The 12,190-nt window shown below is 35.5% G+C and overlaps 1 long non-coding RNA gene across 6 annotated transcripts; it reads right to left on the bottom strand.

Annotated features, from left to right (window-relative positions):
• Positions 1-3,676: 3,676 nt before the first annotated feature.
• LOC113356153 lies at positions 3,677-9,957 on the bottom strand. 6 transcript variants are annotated; one of them, XR_003362882.1, is made up of 8 exons: positions 9,809-9,957; positions 9,009-9,147; positions 7,804-8,138; positions 7,459-7,535; positions 7,237-7,323; positions 7,035-7,129; positions 4,248-4,332; positions 3,677-3,897 (listed from the first exon to the last, which is right to left on the bottom strand). It is a non-coding gene; the product is annotated as an uncharacterized LOC113356153 (long non-coding RNA). The 6 variants fall into 6 exon arrangements; XR_003362880.1 differs by lacking the exon at positions 9,809-9,957 and having other exon boundaries at positions 9,009-9,798; XR_003362881.1 differs by lacking the exon at positions 9,809-9,957 and having other exon boundaries at positions 4,248-4,301; positions 9,009-9,798.
• Between the last annotated feature and the right edge of the window lie 2,233 nt (positions 9,958-12,190).

Below are 12,190 nucleotides of genomic sequence, written 5' to 3'. Positions count from 1 at the left end.
ATTTTCCAAGCTTGATCCTGACGGCATTGGATGAAAGTTATGTTACAGAACAAAGCAAAAGGATCTTCATAACTATTACTCACAAAGTTCTTGGACACCCTATCGTCTTCGGTTGACTGAACGGAAGTATTCATGTTGTCAAGTGTTTGGCCTAAAGTCCTAGAATCCACTTCCTCAACTCCTTTCGAAGGTCTAAACCCTGGTATTAAGATTACCTTTGTCTTTCCCCAACGAAACTCAGACGAATTGTCCAAACATCTCTACTTAACACCAACGTCGACTACCCATGGTCTTCCCAACACAATATCGATATCACATAAATCCATGTCTACAACCTCACACACAATTGAATCAGAATATTTGTTACCGATTGACAACGGAAATCTGCAAATACCGACACATGTAATTGTACTCCAGTTCACATACTCGAGCTGATCTGCACAAGGATACCAGTCCATTTTCATACCCAAGGTCTCCACTGTTCTTCTCGACACCAAGTTATCAACGCAGCCATCATCAATTATAAAACGACATATACTCTCATTAATAAATCCCGGAAACGATCTGTTTGAATATTCCACCATTTTGTAAATTCGAAGGAAAAGCTATGCACGTGAAACAAGAATATAAGAACATGCAGCCATGCCTGACTTGTTTTGTGATATTTGTGGAGTGTAAATCAAACAATGGGTATGGTTGCTCAACTACCTAATGATTAAACTGCTCAATGATATTGGATGGTCGGTGGGTCAAGATAATTGATTTCGAAGGGCTCAAAAATATGTAAGGGTACGTTGGGTAGGTGCTTAAGATACGACTGTTCCAACACTTCCTCACCAAACTTGCACGTAGAAATTCAAATACTTGATTCTCCAAAATCCCAATCAATATGCAGAGATGAGTTAAAGGAGATCTTACCAAAAAACGAAGGACGCTACTTTGATGATGCACGACTGATTATCTTTTTTCTTTTTTTTTGATAAATACCTAGAGATCACAGGAATCCTCGACTGATTTTTCTAGGCGGCCTCACAGACGAACAACGCAGAAAAACCTGCTCTGATTACCACCTGATACGGCACAAGCGGAAGCGATAAAATGACAAGAAGAATCCACTCCTTAATGATGATGATAGAAACTCCAATCCAGGAGCAAAGACTCTAATCCAAGAGTTAAAGAAAAATAACAATCAATCTCTCAAGCGAGGAAACATGGTTTTTAACCAAATACTAGTTTTCATAAACGTGAGCCGCAGCTAAAGAGAAATGACAATGAAATAGGCTATATATAGCCGTAAACATAAAACCTAAGTCTAGAATCTTCTTAAACAAGATAAACTTAATAAAGAAACTAATTATTCCAATAATTAAAATAGTAAAATTAAGAAATATCCAAGATATTAGTGAATCTTGAAATATGCTTGACCAACGGAATATACGTCTCGTATCATAATGGCAACCCAGTAATGGTGGGATGTCATAAGATTGCTTAACATTGTTTGTTCGGTTAACAATCGAAGAGGGAAAACCATCGAATGGACCGTTCGCTTGATCTTCTTCGTGGGAGATTAAGAATAAGAATTTTATGTAGAATAAATGAGAGAGTATCACAGAGGAATTTAAGAGCGGTGGGGCATGTATAAAGACTTGGGCTAATACAACTGACCACTGTAGGATTTAGATTGTAAGATTGAATCTAGGAGGGTAGGGAAGATCCTAATCATCAGTTAGAAAAATGGATATATCCTAGCCGTTACGTGACACACCAAACACTTTTGTCTTATAAACATAAATACATTATTTTTGCCAACTGTAGCTTTTTTTTTGATAATTTTAATCCAACTGTACGTAATATGATCTAACAATCCATAAGTTGTAAGTATGCTTTTCTGCACGGATGCGCAGGACATCACTGCTCAATTATGAAAGTGGCATCTTTTACCCGATGGTGTGAAGCCTAGTTAGCAATTCGGGATTCGGCAAACGTACGGAACGGCAAACGTACGAGTATTATACGGTTTTATAAAATCCAGATTCGGTCCAAAATTCGGTCAACGGGACGTGATTCGTCAGTAATTCGGAACGGCATACGTACGTGTATAATTCGATTTATAAATGTGAGTTCGGCTCTGAAAATTCGGTATCTATATATAACAAATAATTTGTATTTATAAGGTCATAGACCAATTTTTATGCATATGTGTGAGTTATTAAAAGAAAAAATAAACTTAATATGATGATATTAATAATATATACAACATTAGTTATCCAAGAGGACGTCGTATGGTGGTTTAGATGCTTGGTTAGTGAGTTTGAGATCTCTCTCACCTTCACCTTCAAATCTCTTCGGTCGTTTTTATTTCATAAAAATTACAACACTTCTAATATTCGGTCGTGTATGCTCGGAAGGCAGTAAAGCCCAAAAAGTGGAGTCTTTGAAAAGTAAAAGTTAAAGAATTTATGGCGAATTAAGCGGACGTATCATTCGGAATACGTAAAATTCGTGAACGGTTCGCGAATAATCCGGGAATGCCACATAATACGCGACTTGGGTTCGGAGTTGCAAACGTACGCGAATAAGACGGTAAAATTCGTGATACGGAAAAATTCGCGAATGATTCGCGAACTTACTAACTAGGGTGTGAAGTTTGAAAGATATTTCCTCAGTTCTATCAAAGTAGTAATCATTAATTACAAGGTTTAAGAACGTATTTTAGTACCCAAAATATCTTGTCAGATTCGAATCCCCAAGACATTTTTACGTCATCATTACATGGAATCTGAATTGTAGGGCCTTTAGATACATTCGGTGAAAGCAATTACTTGTGAATTTGGCAACTCAAATCTTACTCATTGTGCAAGAAATCGATAGGCGGGATGACATCTAAGATCGACAAAGAGAATCTCTTGCCGTGGGACAAGAGCCAATACGAACGAGGTGAAACGATCTAAATAGAGGGAGTATCTTGTGACGCCCCTAAATCCAGCTACTTACAAATCTAGACTAATATTCTATAATCTGAGACATCAAGGATCTAAAACGTCTAATTAAACAATAAATAAAAGTTCTAACATAAGATTAGTCCAAAACTAAATCCTTGCTGACAATAAATATATGAATTCCTCTCATATGATACATATATATAATATTGTATTGGTTTTCAAACTATGTAAATACATATAAAAACAAATAAAGCAGAAACATCCAATCTTGATCATTTTCGCGAACGCTATCGAACCTGTTATCTGAAACTGGAGTGGGAAACGAATGAGCACAACATTCCCAAAGGGGTGCTCAGAAGAAATATATAACAAACTTTCAAATATTCATCAAAACGATAATGCATGTCGGATGAAACACGGAAAACGCATTCATCTCGCATGTTAAAGGTTCCTCTAGATAATAAAAGTAATAAATACTACCAGGAAAACCCGGACCTCGGCACCATTCCATACCGACAAACATGGAGAAGCCCCCCACAGCATATATGGCCTATATATCGGGTTGGCATACCCGTAATATGAGGAACCATCAACATAAAAGCGAATGACCATGAAAAACAGTAATGAACACAAGAGAGTTCACTTGAGATGCCCCTAAGTCCACCTACTTAGAAATCTACGCTAACTTTCTACAATCCGAGGCATAACTTTCTACAATCCGAGGCATCAAGGATGGATCTAAAACGTCTATTTAAGTAATAGAAATAAATTCTAAAATAAAAATTAACCCAAATCTAAAACCCTCTCCGAAATATATAGATACAAAACTCCTCTCCAGTGATACATATACAATAGTGTAATGGTTTTCAAACTATAAATATACATAAAAAAAATTAAAACAGAATCAACCGATCTTGATCATCTTCGCGAACGTTATCAAACCCGTTATCTGAAACTGAAATGGGAAACGAATGAGCACATCATCCCCAAAGGGTGCTCAGAGGAAATATATAACAAACTTTCAAATATTCATCAAAATGATAATGCATGTCGGATGAAAACACGAAAAACGCATTCATCTCACATGTTAAAGGTTCCTCTAGATAATAAAATTAATAAATACTATCAGGAAAACCCAGGCCTCGGCACCATTCCATGCCGGCAGACATGGGGAAGTCCCCAAAGCATATAGGGCCTATATATCGGGTTGGCATACCCGTAATATGAGGAACCATCAACATACAAGCGAATAACCATGAAAAACACACGATAATGAATACAAGAGAGTTTGTTATCGATTCCCACCTCTTTTGATGAAAAGCCACGTCTACCTCGATATCCGCGTTCCACGTGATCATCCTTTGAATCAAGCGTTGTTAAATTAGATTAACTGTTAATCACACAAGCACTCTAAGGATTTAGCTAGAAGATTCACACAACACAAATTAGGGAATCTGGCTCTAGAATCGCTAAGCCCAATGGACTTGACCAGCTCAGTCCATAGCAACGGCTCACTAACCCATATGAATCGCTAAACTCTTGCAGTAATTCAGACAACTAACATTTTTAAGACTGTAATATTAGTATTCATAGATTCAACCAAAGGTCATTCATTCCCTTGTCTAAGATAATCTCCAGCTTTAACCTAACGTTTTGGTAATTAACTTGAAAACACCAAGACCTGTAAGCACCCTCTTATATCAATTCCTATGAGCATTTTACCAATACAAACTTAGCTTAATCAAACATTTTCAAGACCAATCCTTCCTAAAACACAATGACGATATAAATTAGCTTAGTTTAAATTATCATTTGAAACACCACGACTATACTATAATATCTAAGTGAAAATGAATCAAAATAGACTAAAGAAATTAATTAAGAGTTTAGCCTCATAATTGACAGGTTCTCCCTCTCACTCTCTGGTATCTTTTCTGCTTCCTTCAAACCAAAATATTCTCGTTCAAGAAGTTTATTCATGTCTCTGATCTTAATTTCTCCCTCTGTTCTAATAAACAATCTCCCTAAAATTCTCTCTATCTTTCACCAAATGAATTCGTGCTGATGAATATATTTCTCATGCATAGCCTCTGCATAAAAACGTGCCACACTCACTACACATCACTAGTACACCAGCTACTTAAGATGGAACCAGAGATAACTTTCTTGACTAAATTAATACTATTAAGTTACATCTACCCAAAGGTGGCGACAAGTGTACTTTTTATATAAAACACCTAACTTTCTATTAGGTCTTAACACTTGGAAAAGATTAATACTCCCTCCGTCTCTAAAAGATAGGTAGGTTTGTGTGTAAATCTACACCAACCTACCTATCTGTTAGAGAACGTAGAGAGTAATTTTATTATGAGCATTTGTTTAAGGGAATTTTATTAACTTCAATAGCCCAAAACTGTTCTAGGTTTCTGCATTTATTTATATCCCGAAGTCAAACTACTGAAATGACTAAAGTCAAACTTCACACTCTTAGCTTCCGATCATAATATCTTCCTCGTCCGACATCCGATTGATGCGGTCGAGTAGCCCATTTTGAATAACTTTTCGAGATCTAACTAATGGTACTATTTGTTTGATCAAAATATAAATATTTTCGTTTTTATAAATTATTAATCGTAATTAATTAATTATGTCATTAGTGGCTTAAAATCGTCTCTTGATCGGTTTAATAGCGTTGACGTGCTTTACGAGTCCTTACATTCTCCATACCTTATAACATTTTCGTCCTCGAAAATCGAACCATACTTCTGGTCTTCAAAACTCCCCATCTTACAAACGCGCGAGGATTAACTCATTTTGAATTAGATCAAAACAAAATGAAGAGAAACACAAATCTTGATTACTTTCTACAACTCAGATCTAAAATGTGTAGATGTAGGTTCAATAAACTAATTTATATTTCAAAAGATGATACCCAATTTGGTTAAGAATACTTTAGAACTAATCAAGTTTTAGTTAATGGAATTCATGATTTCATGAATGTTTTTATGTTTGCTGGACAACATGTAGAGACTTCGTGTGGTACCTTAGAATGAGAACTACACTTAGCTCTTTAAACATAAATTGTAGTACGCCAACTGTAGATTCTTTACTACTAAAGTTCAATCCATTTGGTTAAGAATCGAGTGAGATATCGATGTCCAAAAGTTACTCGTCGTAGCTGAAACTCCGTGTAAACAGTCGCGAGTGTTCTTAAGTTTGATCATTTCTAAATAGGTTAAAGTAGGAATTGGAAAATATTCAGTACGCAAAATTTGTAGATGGTGACCCCGTGATTCTTAACAACCTGATTTTGATACTTTTGGATCTGTATAGATTAATTTAGAGACTTTAGAAGTTAACCCCATGCACTGTTTTCACTGTTGCAACACTCGGAATATTTAAGAGAATTAGTGAAGAAGATGACCGAGTCAGCTTCTGACTCACACCGAGTCAGACCTAATTAGTGAGTCAGACCTATGTGGGTTGTGGACCGGGTTAATGGGTTGACCCGGTGGGTTAGGAAACGGGTTAGTGGGCCGGGTCAGGCCTAATGGGCTTGGGCGTAGGGCCAGAAATCTTATTTTGAGTTTTTGGACCACTATGGTCCGAATTAGCTTTCGGTTCCTTCTGCAAAGTTGTAGGGTTTTTCGAGGACTTTCTGATGATACCCAATTTGACCCTATTTGGATTAGTAGATATTGTTTTATCCCAAAAATACTAAATATCAGGTTATAAAACCATTAATAAAGCTAGAATCGTTAGTTATTTCTTTTAGCCCATAACTAGAAATTTGTATGATATTGTGCTATGATTGTTGTGTGAATCTGCTAGCTATTAATGAAACAAACCCCAATAAAAGAAACCTCTGATCTATGTTGTGTACTTCTCAATGTTAGATTGTAATTCTAGTCACTTGGGGTAAGTACCCTATAATGTGAAATGGCGTAGTAATTCACCTAAGAAGACTCTTAAGATGCCCCACATGATAGAATAAATAACATTGGCATCTGTAACTCACGTGATTTTTCAAAAGTAAACACGTCCCTAGTTGAATCAAATTGAAGGGATAAAACAATTATATAGATTTTGTACCTTCAAGTAGTTCACAGGGTTCCTCACGTAAAGATTACATCCTTCATACATTGGCGGGAACAAACTTGATAAAACAAGTATGACATGAGTTTGCTCTGAAAAACCATATATTTTTATATTAGGCCACACTATAATGTCTGCAATAGCTTCTCAATGAAAAAGTTATAGCGCCTAACTGACACGCAGCAATAATGTGTCTTACCTGAATATTTTCCCAAAATTCTAATGCTCGCTCTTGCCAATCTCATAGTTAAGCTACAACGTCATTCTGTAGCTCCAGAATTTCTTCCTGCAAACACGAAAGACAGAATATGCATCATGGATGAGTTAGACATCAAAAATATTAGGAAAATATAAAGAAAGCTTCCAAGATTTTGAACTCAAAAACAAGCTTTTATGACGAAGACGACTAGAAATACTACACCTTTATAGCGGATCGCTATACTGGCTTCCAGCAGTAACCTTTCACTTGTGGCAAAATGCGACCTCCACGTGTATGGCCTAATTGCCAAACCAACGCAGCATTAAAATAACAGACAACAACCTAACTAAAATAACCTTTCTTGACCAACGTCAGAGCCGTGTTTAGATTTCTACACAATTTTATATAATTTGGGGCCACAGGGCCTTCCTACTTGCATAAATTAGTGCCTTATGCACAACATTTACTTCCGTAACATAAATACGCAAATAATACTGATGTATTTCAAATAAATTCTATCATCTACACATCATAATCATAACATCATTAAATTCAATATAGTCAAACCTGAAGGAATCGGTTGAAGATGTGTTCTCTTACTACCCCAGAAAATGGCTGTGTGTTTCCTGAATACTGGTTCACCGGTATTTTGCAAATAATTGCAACCATAAAGCAGCAATAGTTGACAATCTAAAGCCCTAAGAATAGTAACCGACGAAACGAATTTAGATTATGTACATGTTTCCTCGTCAACTCTTTAACCGTGAAGCCATCTTGAGCCTCCACATAAGCCTGACCACTAACCATTGCTGGCAAGAGTCCAATAGCAAATCGTATCTTTTAAGGCCATGTAAGCATTTCATTGTTTCTTAAGATTGCCCAGATCCTTATCATTCACATTCCTGATAAATAAATTCATATAAACCTTGAGATCTAAAATAGAAAACAATGAAAGACATGCAAGAGAAATACTAGCAATCAAAGGTAGACATCAAAATGAGTGGTCCACGCCTATAGTCCTGAATATCGAAATAGAATGAACAAACAATCAAGTGACGATGATGTCATCGGAATACACTCTTCCAATCTGTCCATGAAAACCACTCATGGAGACCCCAAATTTCTGAGCGGCAAATATAACTAGCAGGATATGTTACATACTTGCAAAAGATGCATACAATTTAAGGGTGCAGGAAGAACATCGAGGAAATCAAATAAAATGCAAGTAAGTTACAAACATGACAATGGTTTCAGAAGATGTGGACGCAAGGTTTTAAAAAGCGAAAGCATGGGGCGAAGCGCTCTCATACCGAAACGTAAAGTGCTGTGAAAGCGTAAAGCGAAAGCGAGCTTTTTGAAATATATAATAATATATATAAATAAGAAGTTATGAACCTACTAAAGGAAAACTAAGAAGTTCAGACATAATGAAAGGAACAATTAGACTAAGTAAGCATATGGCATACTTATATTGCATATTCTACCCAAGAGCTATTTAAATATACTAGCCACGAATGTCTGCATCATTCATATCATTATGTAGATAGTCATTGCCATGTTCGCTAAGGAACAGCTGCATCTCCCATTTAGACACGGAAAAAACAACAAGTATAAGCAAATAGTTAAGCCATATTCACTAAGGAACATATCCCACTAGAGCAAAATTACGGACCCAATACTAACCCTGCAACTTGACCTGTTATGGCCTCAAAAGATCTCTTATGTCTAGACATTCAAATTCAAACAATAAAACGGAAAAAAAATATATATACCTTCTCAATAGCAATCTTTGCTGCGCTCAGCATCTGTTATTCTTTTGCAGACCTCTGAAGTAACAGTTATATCTGGAAGCTGTAAGTAGCAGCGAAACAAACAAGGTCCATCGTTATCCATCCAACACGGAGCAACCACCTAAACAATGTTCCATTAATGAATACAAGTAGTCTAAAATGTTCAGCCTATACACTACCCATAAAATTTCCTTGAAACAAATGTAAAAGACAACACACAAGTATAAACATATTGGAAAAACAATAAGAGTAGATTAAACGTAACAAACAAACACATGAAGAGTAACGAATGAAATAGTTACTTGCACCAGCAATGATAAAAGTCAAAGGTTTATCAGGTCTCGGAGAAATGGTGAGTAGCTTCTATGTAACCAACAATGTATCAGTTCAAGTCAACAATTCATCATTAATAATCATAATTTCACTTGAGTTATACCAAATTTTTCTAATTGGGTCGACAATTCTTCTTTTTTGATGGGTAATGAAGATTAATACATGCTGATTACAAATCTTAAATTTGATTTTCAATCGAGAATAAGAATTGGAAAGATTAAATGGGAAAAATTGCGAAAAATTAGTTGAATTCGAAGTTTTTAATTCAAAACGATGATAATGATTAGATTGTTGCAGATCCAAGATCTGATTATCAATAAGAAAGAAATTCTAATTGAAATAACACGATTTAGGTTTTTTTGGAGCGTATTTTTTTTTTCTGAAATTAGATTCCGAAATCGAAAAATCAAGAGTTGCGATCAAATTAAAATGGCAAGAATATATTATACTTATCATTCAGATAGCTTTCAATGATGTAATCTTCAGAGTAATTGATAGAGAAGAGTGATCGCCCCTTCTGTGGTGAACTGCAGAGCGAAAAGAAGAAAAAGGAATTGGGGAAAAAATAATCTGAAAGAACTATAATTTTGGGCATACCAAAATCTTCCAAGACATACTGAATGAAGACAAAAAAGGTTGTGAAATAGCAAAATCAGATAACCCGTTAACCCAAAAAAATTTAGTGGCAAATTTGGTGAGTAGCTTCTATGTAACCAACAATGTATCAGTTCAAGTCAACAATTCATCATTAATAATCATAATTTCACTTGAGTTATACCAAATTTTTCTAATTGGGTCGACAATTCTTCTTTTTTGATGGGTAATGAAGATTAATACATGCTGATTACAAATCTTAAATTTGATTTTCAATCGAGAATAAGAATTGGAAAGATTAAATGGGAAAAATTGCGAAAAATTAGTTGAATTCGAAGTTTTTAATTCAAAACGATGATAATGATTAGATTGTTGCAGATCCAAGATCTGATTATCAATAAGAAAGAAATTCTAATTGAAATAACACGATTTAGGTTTTTTTGGAGCGTATTTTTTTTTTCTGAAATTAGATTCCGAAATCGAAAAATCAAGAGTTGCGATCAAATTAAAATGGCAAGAATATATTATACTTATCATTCAGATAGCTTTCAATGATGTAATCTTCAGAGTAATTGATAGAGAAGAGTGATCGCCCCTTCTGTGGTGAACTGCAGAGCGAAAAGAAGAAAAAGGAATTGGGGAAAAAATAATCTGAAAGAACTATAATTTTGGGCATACCAAAATCTTCCAAGACATACTGAATGAAGACAAAAAAGGTTGTGAAATAGCAAAATCAGATAACCCGTTAACCCAAAAAAATTTAGTGGCAAATCTGCCCTTTACGTATTAGTGTTAATAATCTTGATTAGTGATTAAATATTTTGTTTAGTGATTAAAATAATTTTCAGAATTATAAGAGTTGTTTAGATGAAAATTTTGAGGAAAAAAAAATCAAAGTTTTGGTTTGGTTAAGAAGGAGAGAAAGAGAAGGAGAAAGTGAGAAAATTCTAATTCTTGATTCAATGGAGGATGAGGAGGGTCATCATTCATCTAAAAAACCTAGGAAAATACATATCAACTACAACAATGATCCAGAAATGGCTGATTTCTTAGATTATGAGAATGATTTTACACCCACTCAAACTCAAGCTCAAAATCAAACACAAACTCAAGATGATGATTTTTATGAGCCAAATCCTGATGATGAAGACATTGATGAGGAACCCAATGCTTCTAATACACAGGTACACTTATATCCTATACTTAATCTCACTTCTATAGCTCTCAATTATCAAAAGTTAGGTTTTTTGAATCATGGTTCGGCGAAACAGGTTGAGGTTCGGCTCACATCTATGAGCCGAATCTACCAATTGATGAACGGTTCGGCTTACTGAATCTGTTTACTGCATGTGCCGAACTGTTTGCTAGCCACTAGTTCGGCTTATATGAAAGTTTCATAGTAAGCCGAACAACATCCTGAATAGCTCGGAAAAAAAATAATTACCGGTTCGACTTATATTTCGAAAATCGTATGAGCCGAACATCAATTTGTTATTTTTTGGGTTAAAATATTGTTATTGGTTCGGCACATATTGAGAATATCGTAATAGCCGAACCTCGTTAATGTGCTAGGTTCGGCACATATTATGATTATCGAATACGCCGAACCCCTATGCATCTCTATCTGTGACTAGGTTCGGCTTGAAATTTCATGAAATTTCACGCCGAACTGTTCATATACACTTACAGGAAGCTTTTGTGAAGAACAGTTCGGCTAACAACGCAACTCAATTTTGAGCCGAACCCAACACTGTAACCGTCATTTAATCGATGAAAAACAGCAAATAGGAGATTGGGTTTGTAAAACTTGCTTTCTTATCCTCATTTCCGGAGTTGGAGATGCAGTTGGTTCAATTTCTGGTTCAATTGGTGGTTGATTTTCGGTTTCTACACCTTCATCTTCAATTGGTTCTTCTTCTTCAATTGATGGATTAGAAGACGATTTGGTTTGCCTAGTCCCTGCTTTTCTTTGTACGAGTCATTATGTGGTTGAGTTTAATCGACGATCAAATTTTTATGAATCGACAATTAATCACGATGATGAATTTTTTTTCGCAGGAGGGGGAAGAGTTCGGCTAGAGGAGGAGGAAGAAGAAGAGATGGTAAGGGAAACTGATTTTGATTTTTTAGAAAACTGATTTTATATTTTTGTATTAAGGGTATATAGATAATTGAACTACCCATAGGGTACCCCTTATAAGGTCACCCAAGATGGGACTATTGTTTTGTATGCCTAG

The sequence above is a fragment of the Papaver somniferum genome, chromosome 3 (assembly GCF_003573695.1).
Source record: "Papaver somniferum cultivar HN1 chromosome 3, ASM357369v1, whole genome shotgun sequence".
Classification (NCBI taxonomy): Eukaryota; Viridiplantae; Streptophyta; class Magnoliopsida; order Ranunculales; family Papaveraceae; genus Papaver; species Papaver somniferum.
Note: the sequence above shows the minus strand (reverse complement) of the source record. Positions and strands in the feature narration are given on the sequence as shown.